This window comes from Pteropus medius, unplaced genomic scaffold (assembly GCF_902729225.1).
Source record: "Pteropus medius unplaced genomic scaffold, Ma_sr-lr_union100, whole genome shotgun sequence".
Lineage (NCBI taxonomy): Eukaryota > Metazoa > Chordata > Mammalia > Chiroptera > Pteropodidae > Pteropus > Pteropus medius.
This window is the reverse complement of record NW_024341893.1, coordinates 1,928,430-1,945,565: the sequence shown is the minus strand read 5'-3', so window position 1 is coordinate 1,945,565 and position 17,136 is coordinate 1,928,430. Positions and strand designations below refer to the sequence as shown.

Sequence of the window (17,136 nt, the reverse complement as noted above, 5' to 3'; positions counted from 1 at the left end):
AGGTTCAGGGGGCTGACCCAGAAAGGGGAATGGATGCAGTGTGAGCCATAACAGCCATACAGAGTTCATCTCTTTGCATACGAAGTTCACTGCATCTGAGTCTGCCCCCACCCAACTGTTATCTTCCCTGGGAACACGCTCTACCTTTCCCTGTCTCAGGCCGCGCTTAGGAGTTCTTAATCTCAGGACCATGGACCCTTGAAGGGCCCTTGGATGGACCTTAGAGGCCCATGAAGTTGGCTGGGAAAAAATTACATCTTTATTTTCTCTACCATCTAACTGAAATACAACATTTTCTTTCCTTCTGAAAGAGGGCCACAGCCACAGTTGTATTAGCTACACCTGTGACTTTGTCACCACTAGAAATCACAAATATTTCCATATCACATTATAGTTGTTACACATATCACAAAATATAATTACACTGTTTCCAAATTACTACAGTTATTGGACCCACCACTGAGCTCTCTCTTGTAATTTAAAACATTCATAAAGAAGCATGTATATTACTGCATCTCACATTTGCTTGTGTTTTACAGATATTTTGATATCTGAATATAATTGATTTCCTTTGTGATCTTGTGCATTGTATTTTATACAATTAAAAACATGATTCTGAGAAGTCCACACCCTTCTTTACCAGACTGCCAACAAGGATCCCTAGCATGGGCAAGATTACGAGCCCTTTTAGCTTCTCCAGGAGCCCCTAGGGACAAGATTTTTGAAACTGTCCTGGTTCCTAGACTCAAAAGTTGGCTAGTTGCCTATTACGTTTCCTTCCTGAGAGGCTTCCTGGAGGAGCTGGCTGGTGTTTTGAACTCGGCCTTGGCATGTGGGTAGCATTTGGACATAGCGATATCGGGGAAGAGGGGCAGAGAGGCATCGCCAGCCTGCGGTTATCCCTGTCTTCGTTAACTCCCATAAAGTGTCACTGAGCCAAGTGGTCAGGAACAGGCTCTGGAGCCAGGCTGACTGGGTTCATCCCAGCTATAGCTGGCTGGGTGCCTCCTTACCCATTCAGTGCCTCAGTTTCCTCATCTGTAGCACGGATGTAATAATTGTATCTATTCCTTAGAGTTATTGAGAGAGTGAGATGAGTTGATGCATGGCTGCTAGGATAGAACCCGGCACGTAGGGAGAAAGAGTTATTATTTAATGGCCATTCTATTAGGGAGGTTCTAGGTTGTCCTCTCTGACCTCATCTCTCTGACCGAGTGCCTGGTCTAAACTAAAATGAGATGGCGAAGAGTGTAGACAGTAGCTTCTTAGCCCGGAGACATTCATTTACCCGTGAAATACCCATTCAAATATGAACAACTACACTAAATATTCAAAAACATAAATTAATAATATTAAGTTTCCATGAAATAGCCATTCAAATATAAACAACCATGCTAAATATTCAAAAGCATAAATTAATAACATAAAGTTACAAGTGCTGTTTATCCGCCACTCCTCAGAATTGTCTGAAGGAAATGTCCTCATGATGGCCTACCATCTGTCTCTGTCACTTCCCGTCCTCATCTCCCACTGCTTGTCCCCTCACACACCCCGCGCCGGGCACACGGTCCTCCCACTGCTCCTCAGATTCTTCACATACATATGCCCGCTCCCAGGTCCTTCACACTGGCCATTCCAGTGGTCCGGAAGGCTCTTGCCACATAGTCACACAGTTCGTGGTCTCCTACGTTCAGGTCTCTGTCCTGTCCTCAGGCCACCTCCGACCACTCTGTGAAGTAGCAGCCACATGACTCCTCACTCTGCTCCCTGATTGCGTGTTGTGTTTGTTTATTGTCTTCCTCCCCTACTAGAATGTCTGCTCCCTAAGGACAGCGACTTCGTCTTGGTCACTGGTGTCACCTCAGTGCCTGGTACAGAGCAGGTGTTCAGTAAATATTTATCGAGGGAGTGAATTTGCATATGACAGATGGATTCTGCAGCAGGAAGGCTCCAGTCGGCCAACGACCTAACCTCGTTTTTTTCCTCTCTGTAGATGATGCACAGACTTTGATTTTGACATCGACTCTTCTGGGACCCTCAAGGGACACTAGAGTCCAGAACGTACTAAGGGTGAGTACAGTGTGGCTGTTTGTTTGCTTAAATTTTAAAGCTGGCACACCTGAGCCTATTTATTATTTTTTAAAAAATTATTCAGAAGAGTATCAAGGGAAAGATGGGAGTCCCCTGCACTGCCCTTCCCTACACCCACAAGTCTCAGCGTCCCTCAGGGGTAGTTGTGGTCGGCGGTTGGGTGGGTGTCCTGTCTGATCTCTTCCCACCCGTGAACATTCCTCCTTATGTGTATACACACTTACTGTTTTAGTTCAGCGGTCCCCAGCCTTTTTGGCACCAGGGACCAGTGCTCCTGAGAGAATCTAATGCCTGATGATCTGAGGCAGAGCCGAGGCGGTGATGCTGGCGCTGGGGAGCGGCTGCAAATACAGATGAAGCTTCGCTCACTCACCTCCTACTCTGTGGCCTGGTCTGCGACCCCGGGGGTTGGGGACCCCGTTTTAGTTTGCAATGTAAAGAACAAAGCCGTGCCATATAGATGCCTCTGCAGCGATACCCCCCGACCCTAGCAGTGGTATACCTTAGAGATCTTTGTTGATAGCGGTTGGCGTGTCATGCACTTTTTTTTTTTAACTTTTTAAATGCAATTTTTTAAATTTACACAAAGTAACATTCACTCTTTGGTATCTATGGTTTTTCGAGTTTTGGCAAGTGCACATAGTCGTGTAACTGTTACCACAGTCACGATGCAGAACAGCATCACGTGGAAGTGCCGTTTCCCCATAGGCAAAAATGTAGTGTAGGTATTTACACACAATCGAAATATGTGAATGTGGTAAATACCTGTAATGTAAAGATTTTGAATATGTTATGTTTGAGTTTCTGGGTTTTTTGCTAGAGAACACCCTCTTGTTTCTTTGGGACAGATTCTTAGCAGGGCAGCGGGCCTCAGGGTATGCGGCATTCCAGTTGGTAGTTGGGGCCTCCCTAAGTGAGGGCCCCAACCTTTGTGGGCAGGGTGCAGTGAGGGTGCTTGGTCTGATCCTCAAAGCACCGAGTGACCCCGACAGTGTGGGAAGTGGTGAGTGGCAGGTTCTGGCGTCCAGATTCCGGGCACAGGTAGTGACGTTGGCCCAGCTGCAGGGACCTGTCATTTGGGCTTTGGGGACTGAGCGAACCAGACAGTAACTTCTCTCTCGGCTGTTTGTTGGGTTCATCACACTCCTTCATCCAGGCCTAAGGCTCTGCTTAGGTACCAGGAGCTTGTTTATGGGCCACTCTCTGGGGACCAGATTTCCATCAAAGGAATTCCTTATTAATATTTTTATTTTGAAGGCATTTTAGACCTACAAAGAAGTTGCAAAAATAGCTCACATATACCCTTCACCCAGCTTTCTCTCATATTCCCGTGTTATATAAGTATAGCACAGCAATCAAAACCATGAAATTAACACCAGTCCAGTACTATGAACTAAATGACAGACTTTAGTCAAATTTCACTAGTTTTTCCACTGATGTCCTTTTTCTGTTATAAGAACCTACCCAGGATCCCATACTGCATTTAGTTGTCACATCTCCATAATCTCCTTCCATGCGTAACAGTTTCTCAGTCTTTCCTCTTCGTGACACTGTGAGACACTGCAAGAAGACTGTATTTTGTAAATTGTCTCAGTCGGGGTTTGTCTGGTGTTTTCTCAAGACTCGATGGAGGTTATGCACGATGTGGCAGAACAGCACAGAGACCATGTGCCCCCTGGTGCATCGTGCCGGGCACTCCGTGGCGTCCACGTTTCTTATCACTGGTGATGTTAACCTGGATTGCCTGGCTAAGGTGCTGTCTGCTTGGTTTCTGCTCCGTAAAGTAACTGATTTTCCATTCGTAATTATTGTATATCTTGGGAGAGGTCTTTTGAGTGTATGCTCATTTCTCCTCAGGCTTCCACTCATTTTGGCATGGCTTGGTGAGCTGAATCTTGCCTGTGACAGTTACTACTGCGAAATAGCCCTAACGGTGATCTCTGTATGCCCCTCATTCCTTCTACATTTAATTGTCCACATAATTAATTCTGTAGGGAGGTTTGTTCCTTCTCCCTCATTTATTTGTTATTCAGTTCTTAACATATATCTGGATGGCCTCATAGATATTCATCTTAATCTGGCATATTCCTTCTCAGTGTGGTACAAGTTTCCGAGTTCTAAGTGAATTTCTAGTGTCGCCTCTCAAACGTCAAGAGAACCAGCGTTTTTCAGCATGGTAACCGGCACCATAGGGAACTGGGAAGCAGGAGACGGGCTTCGTTTGCTCATGCATTCGCTTCCTCAGTCCCTGAACACATGTGCGTGTGAGCACCACCTGGTGTGTTCTGGACCTTGGGGATTCAGGAGTGAACAAAATAGACAAAGCCCTTCCCCTGACATTCTACTGGAGGACAAAAATAGGTAAACAAGTTAGCGTAGGAGAAGGTGTGTGGGGATAAGTACTACAGATGGGTAAGGCAGGAAGGGGACTGATCGGCAGGAACCAGGGGCAGTTTCAGACAAGGCCATCTGCACAGGCAGCCCACAGACGCCCTGCGCGGAGGGAGGAGGGCAGGGGCCTGGCCGCGTCCTTCCACCACCCAGCGGGAGAGCCAAACCAGTCACCTCACTTTGGGTCAGGGTTTGGGGATATGGGATTGTGGCAAACAGGAAAACGTGACCCCGCTGTGAGGGGCAGTCCCCGCTTACCTGGAGCTCTTCGGTGCCCTGTGGAAATGCCAAGTGTTGCCAGGTCTGCTGATATTCTCCCCCCTAGAAGACAAAAGTGAGGGATTCTTGCGAGTCCGCTGAACCCAAATCACGTTATATCAGATAATTTTTACCGATATGTGGATGGATATATTTTGTTTTCATTGTATTTATTTCTTAAGATATCTTTGTAGCAAAAGATTTCAATTTTGCGTTTTTGTGGCAATATAGATTCCTTTTAAAATACGTGTATATATATTTAAGTGTAAAAGTGAGCCGATTTAAAGAAAATGTTAAGTAAATAATTGTACAGACGGGACATCGATGCAGCTGAAAAGGAAGGTGGAACACGACCGGCCTTCGGTGAACACTGGCCTGGCGCGGCCGTCTGCTCCTTCTCCTCTAGCTCTGGGGTTCCCAGCCGGGAAGCTGAACTGAGGCTGGCAAACGATTACCATGGGCTTGTGCCCTGAGCCGTTTGTGTCACGGCGGGTGCATCAGCCAGGACTGCTTTCAGCTGCAGGGACAGCCAGCCCATCTCCCAGCAGCTTAGACAAGGATTGACTTCTCTTAGAGGGACTTGGCTGCCAACTCAGTTCGAAGGCTGAGTGATGTTTGGGCTGGAACCTCTTTGATTCACTTGGCCTTCCCCTCATGGTTGCGAGGCTGCGGCTGCAGCTGTAGCCAGAACAGGGAGAAGGAGGGTCAACCCCAGCAGCACGTGTTTTTTGGTTCTGGACCACTTACGCACTCTCAGCATCCTCCCCCCGCCCCAGAAGATTCCACTTACACCTCATTGGCCAGAAATGTGTCACATGTCTTCCTCTCGCCCCAAGAAGGGTGGGAAATTTCATTTAGCTTCTCAACCTCCCTTGAGGAGGAAGCCAGAGAAAAAGGGAATTGAGCGTGTCAGCTGGGTTAGCAGCCAGCAGTGTCTGGCTCCACAGGGGAAGAAAAACAGTAGTAATTAACATTAGTGGGTGCTGACTCCGTGCCAAACCCTGCTCTACTGTAAGCACTTTACACGCGTGATCTCATTCAGTCCCTGCACCCAGCCTGTGGAGTTGCTACTGTGAACTCCCCATAGGAATGACTTGGAAACTGAGGCACAGAGTGGTGAAGCCACTTGCCGAGTAGGTGAGCCAGGGTAAGAACCTTGCAGCCTGTCTCCAGAGCCTGACTCTCGGCCACTGTACTTCGTTGCCTCCTCAGAGGTCCTGGGTGCCCAGACGGCTAGCTGCCGGGCCTTAGTTTAGACCTTTCCAGCAAGGGAGGAAGGAGGGCAGCATATTTTGCTCTGGAGAAGTTTTGATCATTTAAAAACCTTTCTTGTGAGTCACATCTGCTCTGTGTAACTACCTCTCATCGGTTCTGGTCCAGTCCTAGTGAGCAGCACCAGCCACTTGTCTTCCTGGCAGCCCCTCGGTGCCTGCAGATGGCTGAGAAGATTTCTCCTGGCCTTCCTTTTCCAAGCAAATTACACTTGTGCTTTTAATTATTCCCAGAATGAGGCTTCTGGCCTTGGGTTCTTCCTTTCTTGGGGTTCTACGGGTCGACTCAACACACATTTAACACATGCCTCTTCTGCACCCACCCCCGTCATGCCGAGGTGTGGGTTGGGTGGGCCCAGGCCAGGTGGGCCCTGCACTCATGGCCTCTTCGTCCAGTGAGGGAGGCAGACCTTCGCTGACGGCCCAGAGATGTCAGGGCTGTGGCGGGGGTAGACCAGAGGGTGGGAAGGTGGGGGGGGGGGGCGGAAAGTACTCAGCCCAGTTTGCAGGGAGGTTGGGAGGGCCCTAAAGAGAGAAACATCTTTGGGTCTTAGGAGAAATGACGTGCATCAGAGGCAATTTTCCCGCCTTCTTTCTCCACCTCCCTTTTTAAGTGAAACTCTGTGGCAGTTCTCCTTCTGAACTCCAGTCCCTTCCTCTGTAAAATGAAGGGTTTGAACTTGGAGTTTCCATCCATCCATCCATCCATCCATCCATCCATCCATCCATCCATCCAATCATCCATCAATCATCCATCAATCATCATCCAATCATCCGTCCGTCCATCCCCACTTACTCATCCGTCCCTTGCCCACATCATCCACTTGCCACCCATCCGTCCATCCCACTTACTTACCCATCATCCATCCCGCACTACCCATCCATCCATCCACCCATCTACCCATCCATCCAAATGCATCCATCCATCCATCCCCTGCCCACCCATCTACTTACCCATCCACCCACCCATCCATCCATCATCCCATGCCCACTTACCCACCCATCCAATCCATCCAACAAACAAATGCTGAGCAGACGTATGCCATTTCCCGATCCTGTGCCAGGCCAAGGCCAGTGGGAACGCTCTCCTAGAGAGAGTGCAGTCAACCCTGTGCAGAACAACACAGATTTGAACTGCGCAAGTCCAGTTATACAAGGATTATTTCCAGTAAATACTGCCAATATCTTTTTCCTTCCTTGTGATTTTCTTAACATTTTCTTTTCTCTGGTTTACTTTATTATAAAAGTACAGTATCTAATACATATAACAATATAAAATATGTGTTCATCAACTGTTTATGTTATCAGTAAGGCTTCCTGTCAACAGTCGGCCAGTAGTAGTTAAGTTTCTGGCAAGTCAAAAGTTTATGTGGATTTACGACTGCATGGGGGGGGCCAGCGCCCGTGACCCCCACACCGTGTCTGGGAAAGCTCTGTAAGTGAACAACCCAGAGTGCTAAGGGTTCTCATAGAGGAAGCCACCGGGCTGTGGGAACCGAGAAGAGACACCTAACCCTGCCTTGGGTTTCAGGGCAAGCTTCTTGAAGGAGGCAAAATCAGACATGGGTTGACATGGTGGCCAAAAGCATAGGTTCCGGAGCCCAGCCGACCTGGGTTCTAGTCTTAGCTTACTCACCGGTGAGCCCCGAGCGGGGAGCCAAACTCTGAGAGCTTGTTTCCTCTCAGCTCGTTTTGAGAATTAAAAGGTGATTACGAGTCTCCGGTGCTTAGAACAGTGCCTGGCACAGAGCGGTCATATAATAGATGAGATGGCGGCGGGTTACGTCCATTAGCCTTCACTGCGTGTTGGGTAGCAGCTTGATCACCAGCCTGCAAGACAGTAAGTGTTAGCTGCTGCTGTTGTGAGTGTTTACCTTATGCCCAGCCCCGAGCTAACATGGTGCCTGGATATGGAAGACAGACTTTGGGAACAGGGCTTGTACAGTTGAGACCTGCACCAGAAATTTCTTGGGAGAAGAAAGGAGTTTCTTTGATCTGTATTGGAAACCCACAGCTCTTGGCCTCCCAGTCCCCTTTCCATCTAGTCCCCAGGCCGCTCAGCACTGCCCTCCCGCACATGGGCTGCCCTTGACCTCTGCGGCCAGAACGCATGGATGCTCTGCTCAGCCCATCAGCCGAGTCCAAAATTAGACCTGACAGTGTGATTTATTCTCTGGGATGGAGCCGGAAGGGCAGAGCCCCAGTGGCCGATTCCACGGAAAGGCTGTCAGCCTGAATTAGCCCAGTTCCTTCACGCGGCTGTTTTCAGCCTCCTCCAGCTCATAGGGTTTTCCAAGGTGTTAGGGCTTCTGAGCAGCCTCCTCTCGTCCCCAGAGGCTGGACTTAGCCGTGATCCCTAAGGACCTGTGTTTGATGAGGACCTCCAAGGCAAGCTCTGTCTGAAGGGAGCATGGGGCTCTGAGTCCTTTCTTCTGCCTCATCAGGAATTAAAAGTGGTGTACAGACGGCCCCAATTTATGAAGGTTCGCTTTATGATTTTTCTATTTCACAATGGTGCAAAAGCGATATGCATTCACTAGGAGCCGTACTTTGATTTTTGAATTTCGATCTTTTCCTGGGCTGGCGATACGCGGTAAGATGCTCTCTCGTGATGCTGGGCAGCGGCAGTGGTTGACTGTGCCCCTCTGTAGGCTAATGAAAGTGTCTGGGCACATTTAAGTTCAGCTAGGCCGAGCTATGATGTCTGGTAGGCTAGGTACGTTAAATGTATTACGACTTACGATATTTTCAAGTTATGATGGATTTATCGGGATGTGACCCCATCGTAAGCCAAGGAGCATCTAGTTGTTTCTTCCTCCTCTCTGTCCTTTCATTGAGGTTCTAGCACTGGTGGCTAGAGGCCACCACTTTGCTCCTTACCTCCCAGTCTGGGATCACAATCATCTCTGCCTCTAGCTGCCTCCACTCATTCACAGGATTGCCAGTAATAGGCAAGACTTTGCCGCAGTAACAAATTAATCCAGGAACCCTAGAAGTAGGGCACAAATGTTGATTTCTTGTTTGTGACACAAGGCAGGTCAGGGAGGGGCTGTACCTTGTAATTGGGGACCCAGGGTAATAGAGACTCCCTGTCTTAAAGCCTTACGACTGGAACACACAGCCTCCACGGCAGGACAAGGGACCTAGAGGGTCACACAGCAGCTCTTAGCGACACAGTTCACTGCTGCTCATAACTGGAGCTAGTTGCACAACTGCAAGGGGCTGGAAATGGGGTGGGGGTGGGAGGCACCTGAGTATCAGTGAGCAGTAAGTAACCTTTCCACGATAGACAGGTGTGGTATTTATTAAGCACCTACTGTGTGCCAGGCCTTCTAAGGGCTCTGGAAATACAAAGGGCTCTCTGGAAATACAAAGGGAGCTCATAGTTCAGTGGAGGAAACAGAATCTAAGTAAGTAATTACAGAAGCAGCTGTGTAATTACATCTGTGCTAAATGCCCCGATGGCGGAGCCATGAGAGCTTGGCTTGATCAGGAGGTATCTGTCATGAGGACTGCCATTTGACAGGAGGCCTGGAGAATGGGGAGGCCTTAGTGGAATCGAGAGAGCGTTTCCAGGAGAGGGAGCAGCATCAGTGAAGTCCTAGACTTGGGGAAGAACTTCGGTCTGCAAAGGAACTGGAAGGTGGCCAGCCTGACTGTAGGATCATGAACGGGGGAGTGAGTGGGAGCAGATCGAGCAGGGTCTGCGTGGCTCTGGGGAGGGCCTCGATGTTTGTAACACCTGTCTTTTGGAGCTGTTGAAAGAATCAAATGAGCTCAGTCATTTTTCGACAGATCCTGCTCTTTGGCAAGCAGTGTTTCAGGTACCAGGGAGATAGCAGTGAACAAGACAAACATCCCTGCCCTTGTGGAGCTGACATTGTAGAAGGAGGAAACAGACAATAAACAAGGAAAACAAATAAATAAGGTCCTTTTATTTGGCGAAAAACTTACGACCAATAAATAGGGTGATTTAACAGAGACCATATAATTCGGATGCTTTGGGCTTACAAGTAACCAGAAGCTCTGCTTGTGCTGGCTTTGTCATGCAGTGGTGGGCTCCCAGCTCCCGAGTCCAAGGGTCCTTTGGGCCACCTTCTAGGCTGGTGACGTGGTACCAACAGTGGCATCGAGGGCCTGGGTTCATTCTGCCAACAGCTCTGCTGTCTGTGATGCCAAGTTGCTTTCACCTTAGGGCAGGTCCCTCCCGTGGCCATACGGTGGCAGTTAGGGACACTGTGGGCAGTCTCACGTGGAAACAGAAACTTTTTCACACTCTATACGCCCCGAGGATTTCTGCTAGCCCACCTTCGTGGGCTGCGAATTGTAGGGCCAGTGGGAAAGCGGGAAGGGGGCTGCTGCCATAGTCCAGATGGGAGGCAACAGAGGACAGGGCAAGGGCCGGAGAGTGGAGGGTGCAGAGGGACTTGGCAGGGCTTGCTAACAGCATGGCTGCTCAAAAAAAGGAATGCTGGATGCACACATCTACCATGCGCTGTGTGCCTCTTGTAAAAGTTGTGGTGCACATTTGCATATCATAGGCACCAAGAAATCTTGCAGGAAAGAAACCTGCTCCTTTGCCTCTGGAACCTTTTTATTTTCTAAAAGACACTCATTTTTCTGCAGAAAAATTTGAAAAATTTTGCTTTAAAAGTGATTCTCATTGCTGCTGCGCATCAGCACCACGTGGGAGTTTTGAGAGGCCCCAGTGCCTGGGCACCGCCCCAGACCAGTTCACTAGACCCAGTGGGTCCAGCGGGAGGGTGGAGCGGGCGTGGGATGCTTTTTTAAAGCTTCACAGATGTTTCCAGGGTGCGGCTGAGAGTGAGGACTGCTCCTTTATCGTGTCCTTGGGTGAGCTTCACATTATAAAGCTGTATTGTTTGCTTGCATATCTGATTATCCAAGTAATACTTGTTGTTTTAATAAAAAAAATCAGAGGACTCAGAATCCTCCAAGATAATCACTTTTGCAAACTGCTGCGTGCTGTCCAGATATTTTTAAATGCTTGTAATAAAAAATAAATAAATAACCATATATATTCCAAAACAAGGTGATTTCCCATCTTTCCAAAGAGAAAATTTTTTAAAAATTGGAAACCCACTTGAAATATTTAAAGATACAGACGATATAATCAGCTATCTATTTATATTTTTTAGTTTATTGATTTTGTGACACCTTTATCATCATGACATCAAAAATATTGAACTTAAAATGTTCATATCCTCTCACATATCATAAAACAATGTTACGCTCTCTGTAGGCATCTTTTTCATTATTCGAGTCACTTTCTTCAGTCATCTACACGTATTTCCGAATGCTTCATCTCTGTATCCATGGAAGCATGTGCGATGTGTGGTACTTCTTGAGTCTCTGTCATATGTCGGCACTGGGAACAGTATCCTGAGCCTCAAGAACCCAGTTGTGTATCATTAGACAGGTGTTTTTTTCCTTCCCATTTTAGTTGTATATTGGTGGTCTCTGAAGTGTTGCCACTAACTTACTATGTTACGTTTTTAAAACTTTAACTTTTCAAAAGGATAGTTACTGAAACAGATAAATGAATAAATGTGAACATACAAAAGTGGTTATATAAGCACTAATCAGACTAATCGTTCCAGTAAGAAGAATAAATGACAATTCAGGAAAATTCTGTTTCATCCCACACAGTGGCACTTTGCTTCAAGACCGTTTTCAGTATAGCCTTACACACTGTTTTTTTTTGTTTTCAAAATTCTGATTTAAATGCTCTTCCATGTACAGTAAGACTTTTACATCAAGTATTTTGTTTAAATTGAATGCATGTTGCTTAAAATTAATTGTCCCTGTCTTACTTTTTAAAGGAATCTGTAAAGGGCCTGTTTAAGTGACTTCTAACACTTAGAATTCTGAAGTCCAGTCCTTGGGAATAGTTCCCGAGTCTGTTATAATATATGCCTTCTTTTTTACCGTTGCCAAAACTAGTGTCATTTAAGTCTTTAGAAGCTGATGTGCCTTTCTAAACAGTACTTTTTAAAAAAATTAATATGAAAGACAGCTATTATTTCTGAGGATCGTTTTGGGGTGGAAATCTTGCTTTATATTTGGGTATATCTTTAATTCAAAATAAATTGGATTAAACACACACAGTTAGCTCAGTGGTGTTTGAGCTTTCTGCCAGGAGCAATAACTAGTTGGAGAAACGGAGTTCCTGGACTTGCCCATCTTAATCTCATTCACTCATTCATTCATTCATTTATTTGTTTGTTCTGCATTGACTAATTTCCTATCAGCTACCCTAAGAACCAGTATTGAGAACAGCAGTAAAAATGACCTGTGTAGGAATCTCAGCCCTCTACTTCTACCTGTGTAAGTGTGGTCAAGGCACTTAACCTTCCCATGCCTCAGTTTCCCCATCTGTAAAATAGTGCTGATATTACTACTTGCCTCGCAAAGTGGTTGTAGGGATTCAGGGATTTACTATAGATCCAGGTGACACATAATCCAAACAGACAGATTATCTTCACTGTAGAAATACTGATGTGATGAGCGCCCCGCCAGATCCTGCAGGGTACAGTCTCCATATTGCTTTTCTAAAATCCTAATTAACCAGAACTCTGAAACACATCTGGCCTAAGAGGTTTGGAAAGGGATCGTGCAGCTGTATATATAAAGCACTCAGTGTATTGCCTGGCCCATAGTAAATGCTGTGTAAATGTTCATTATTGTTATTATTTAGAGTAATTCCCCATCCTTAATCATCATCATGGAAATGCAGATGATACCATTGTACACCCAGCTCAGAGGCTAAAATATAAGACAGCATGGGAGAAGACGAGGTCGGAGACTGACACGTGAGGCCTCGTAGGGACGTGAGCTTTTCCCAAACTGGCAGTGGGAGGGTTTGGGCAGAGGAGGAACTCGGCTGACTCAGGTTAACAGAGGCCCTCTGGTTTCATGTGGGAGCCAAGAAGTTAGAGAGGAAGCTCCTGCTGTGTCTGTGGTCAAGGGTAAGACAGTGTGTGGCGGGGGGCGGAGTGGGGAGGGGGCCATCAGATTCTAGTATTTTGAGGTAGATTCAACAGGGTCAGTGGACTGGATGTGGGAGCGAGAGAGGGTAGAGGGTTTGGCCTGAACACCAGGCGAATAGTAAAGGCATCGAGTTGAGCACCAGAGAGGATGTTTGCAGGAAGGTGAAGGTGGTGTGAAGAATCAAGAATACAGCTCTGGGTCTGTTAATTGAGAGATGGTCAGCTGCATGAGCTGGCTGGGAGGCAGAGGGGTATTCAGGTCTGGAGCTGAGGGGCATGGTCCAGGCTGGCGAAGGAAATGGAAGAGTCCTTAGCAAAGCGATGGTGTTTAGAGCCAGGGACCAAATGAGCTCACCAGGGGAGGGGTGTGGACGGGGAAGAGACAAGCTCTCCTGAGAGATGGTAAAGGAGACCAGGAGAGCCTGGAGCCCTGAGGCCACCGAAGGAAGGAAGAGATGAACACTGGGTCATTCAGCAGGGTTGGGAGGACAAACTGCTGATGGCAGTGGGTTCAAGAGGAGACAGGGCTTTTTTTTTTTTTTTTTAGAGCATTTTTAGTTTTACAGAAAATGAATTGTAGAGTAGAGAGAGTTCCCAAACTCCTTAGAGTCTCCCCACCTCGCAGCTTCCCTATTATTTATATCTTGTGTTAGTGCAGTACATTGGTGGACCAGTACCGATACATCGTTGTTAACTGGGGTCCGTGTTTACATTAGGGGTCAGTCTTTGTGTTCTACAGAGTGTGGGTTTGGACAGATGTCTGACCTGGATCTTCCGCTGCGATATCACGCGGAATAGCTTCACAGCGCTGAAGCTCCCCTGCGCCCCACCCGGTCCTCCCTGCCCCCCTCCCTTGACAACTGCATCATTTTCCCAATGAGTGACAGGGCCTTGTGTCCCGTGTCCCTAGCAGACAGGAGCCGTGTGAAAGCGTGGCCCCACCTGTTTTGTTCATTGCTGTGTGTCTAGTGCTCAGGCCATGCCTGACACACAGGACTTGCGCAATAAAAATGTGTTAAATTATTGTCTTCTTGGATTGGGGAGGGGTTAGAACCGGGAAGGGGCCCTTGAGATGAGAGGCTATCACTATAAAGTGTGGCAGAAACGTGACCTATGGACTTGGGCTTCTGTCTGCAGTGGGCTTCTCCCCCCTCCTCCCATGGGTATTAGGAGAAAGGAATATTTGGGAATGTAGCCCAGACATCTGGGCGTCCCCCAAACTAACCATTCACTGAGTGCCTGTAAGCAGGACTCACATGGCTTCTCCATCTGCGAAATGGGATAATAGTACTGACCTCATAGAGCTGCTGTAAGGAGTCGTGAGATAATGCTATAAAACCCTGTAGGTGTTTAATAAATGCGAGTTGTTGTTAAAAGTAATAATAGCATTACTGCTGACGTCATGGCACTCACCACCTAGTGGAGGAGATAGATATCAAAAAATCCGTCAAATAACCACATAATTTATCTGGTAATTAAAAAAAGTCCAGAGTGTCTTAAGAGAGAGGCTGGAGGTGAGGGTCCTCCTCGAGGCCGGGGTGGGGTGGGGCTGGGCAGGTCCGAGAAGGCATTTCTGAAGTGACTCCAAGCCTGCACTTGAAAGATAATAGGAAATGGGAGGGGGTGCAGGGAGAAGAGCCTGTTCAAAGGCCCTGAGGCGTGGTATAGAACAGAGGCCAGTGTGCCCTGAGCAGAGTTATGGGAACAGAGGTCAGCAGGCAGGGTCATAAGGGACCTGGTGAGCTGTTGTCTGATTTGGACTTTCTTCCTACAGCCTTGGGGCACCTTGGGGAGGGGGCGGGGGAGGGAGGCGGTGTTGAAGGAGAACAGTGATGGTTTTTCTTTTAAGTCCCGTGGCACTTCCAAGGCTGGGTGTCCTGACCCCCTACCTCCCCCTAGACAGTCTGTACCAACTGCCACAAGCTAGGGTTAGAGACTCCAGCCCGCCACTTTGCTGTCATCTGGCCACTCGGTCTAGAGAGTCGGAAGGAGCTTTACGTAAGGAGAAGGTGCCGTGGTTCCAGACTTCAGTCCCCAGCAAGGAAGCGGCTTGCCAGTCCGTCCCATGCCACTGAGAGGCCCACAGAACAGGTCACAGCCACACTGCCTCTTCCTCTGAAAGGCTTGGTGCGTTGCTGACTCATGAGCCCTTCCTCTCAGAGAAGGGACCCCAGCCCACCACCCGCAAGTATGGCCTCATTTCCTCCTCGGCCTGGCGCTGCCAGCAGCACTCCCCCGCTTCCCCGAGCTCCCTGTTTCTTTAGTAGGATGCCACCCGATATGCTCTGTCACTTCCCTCCTGTGGGCCAGGCCTTGGTAAGGGGCGGGCGGGTGGGGGTGGAGTTTCCAGGGTACCTTTTATCTCCTCAGCCCCGCACAGGAAATGGCTCTAGGCTGAGAGGTTTGGAAGGCCCTGCACTCCAGCCCCTCACCGAGGGCCCAGATAAGTCCCCCAGACTCCCTCAGACCTGGGAATGGATGTAGAGAGAGGCCCAGGTACCCTTAAAGGTCCCTCTTATTCTTCATCTGGCATCTCCTCTGCTGGAGGGCCCCTGCGGTTGCTGGTTAAGTAGAGGGCCTCGCTGTCCCTTCCTGTGCTGTGCCCATGGCTGCCCACTCTCAGAGCAAGGTGGCCCTGACCCTGTGGGGAGGGCTGCACTCCCCTTCCCAGCACTTGGGTGCCTTGTGTCTCAGGAAACCTGCGGAGTTGGAACTGTGGCTTCTTAGCAGTGCCACTCAGTGGTCAAGAGGCTCTGATGGAGACTCTTGAACAGGCTTCCCATCCACGCCTGGTCCTTGCTGCCGAGTATGTTATGGGTATTGACTCACTTAATCCTCCCAACAGCCCGGTGAGGTAGGCGCTCTCCAGTTTTACAGATGAAGAAACTTGAGTCAGATCACTTATCAAGCCACACAGGTAGGAAGGGGTGGAACCAGGACTCAAAGCCGTGGTATCTGGCTTCGTAATCACTGTGCTGTGATTATGCCTACTCTCCCGGTTATGCCCAACGCCTGACACGCAGCCACTTTTACACACACACACACACACACACATCACACACACACGCTCCTTATCACAGCACCCTGTTTATTTTCCTCTTTGTACTTATCATAATCAATTTGTTGACTTACGTCTTGCCTGTCTACACCCTTCAGCATGTAGGCTCCTATTCGATAATACAAATTACTGTCTTGTTACTATAAACTCTAGAATAGTACCTGGCACATAGGAGCTGCTGAATGAAGGAACCAAAGTTGCTAGCGACAAGAACGTGGAGAAACCGGCTCTCTCACACTTTGCTGGTGGGATTGTCGAATGGTACAGCCACTCTGGAAGACAGATTTGCAGTTGCTTAAAAACTAAATATGCAACCCTCCTATGACTCAGCCATGGCACTCTTGGGCATTTATCCCGGAGAAGACTTATGTTCACACAAAAACCTGTACACAGTTGTTCATAGCAGCTTTATTCATTGTAGCCAAAACCTGGAAACAGCCTAGATGTCCTTCAGCAGTCGCAGCATTAAACAGGCTGCGGTCCATCTATACCGTATGAGTACACCTTGGGAGTAAAAGGAAAAAAAAAACATTGCTACACGCAACAGCTTGGGTGAACCCAAGGAATTTACGCTGAGTGGGGAAAAAGGCAATCCCAAGTGGTTACATACAGGATGACTTTATAGAACCCTTTTTAATGGCAAAATTATACAAACGGAAAACAGATTGGTGGTTGTCGGGGTCAGGGACAGGAGTTACAGGGAGGTGGCTGTGATTATAAAAGGTCACCAGGATATCTTTGTGGTGACCGAACTGGTCACATCTTGCTTGTGATGGTGGATACCTGACCTTACACATGCGATGAAATTGTGTAGAACTAAATATACATAATTGAGTACAGGAAGTCGGAATAAAACCAGTAGACTATATCAATGTAAGTATCCTGGTTATGATGTTGTACTGCGATTTTGGTCAATGTTACCATTTGCCAAAATGGGTAAAACATAGATGGTATCTCTAGTATTATGGCTTACCAAGTGTACACGAATCTACAGTTATCTCCATAAAAATTTCTGTTAAAAAAAAAAAGTTGCCAGTGAGACTGGAGTTGAGAGAAA

At 47.9% G+C, this 17,136-nt stretch overlaps 1 protein-coding gene across 3 annotated transcripts in view; it reads left to right on the top strand.

Moving 5' to 3' along the window:
- SIPA1L3 (signal induced proliferation associated 1 like 3) overlaps nt 1-17,136 on the top strand; it is a 217,450-nt gene that overhangs the window by 85,885 nt on the left and 114,429 nt on the right. For all 3 annotated transcript variants that reach the window (XM_039855054.1, XM_039855069.1, XM_039855062.1), the window contains exon 2: nt 1,994-2,070. The gene's annotated coding sequence lies outside the window, so the exon portion shown is untranslated. The remainder of the gene's footprint in view (nt 1-1,993; nt 2,071-17,136) is intronic.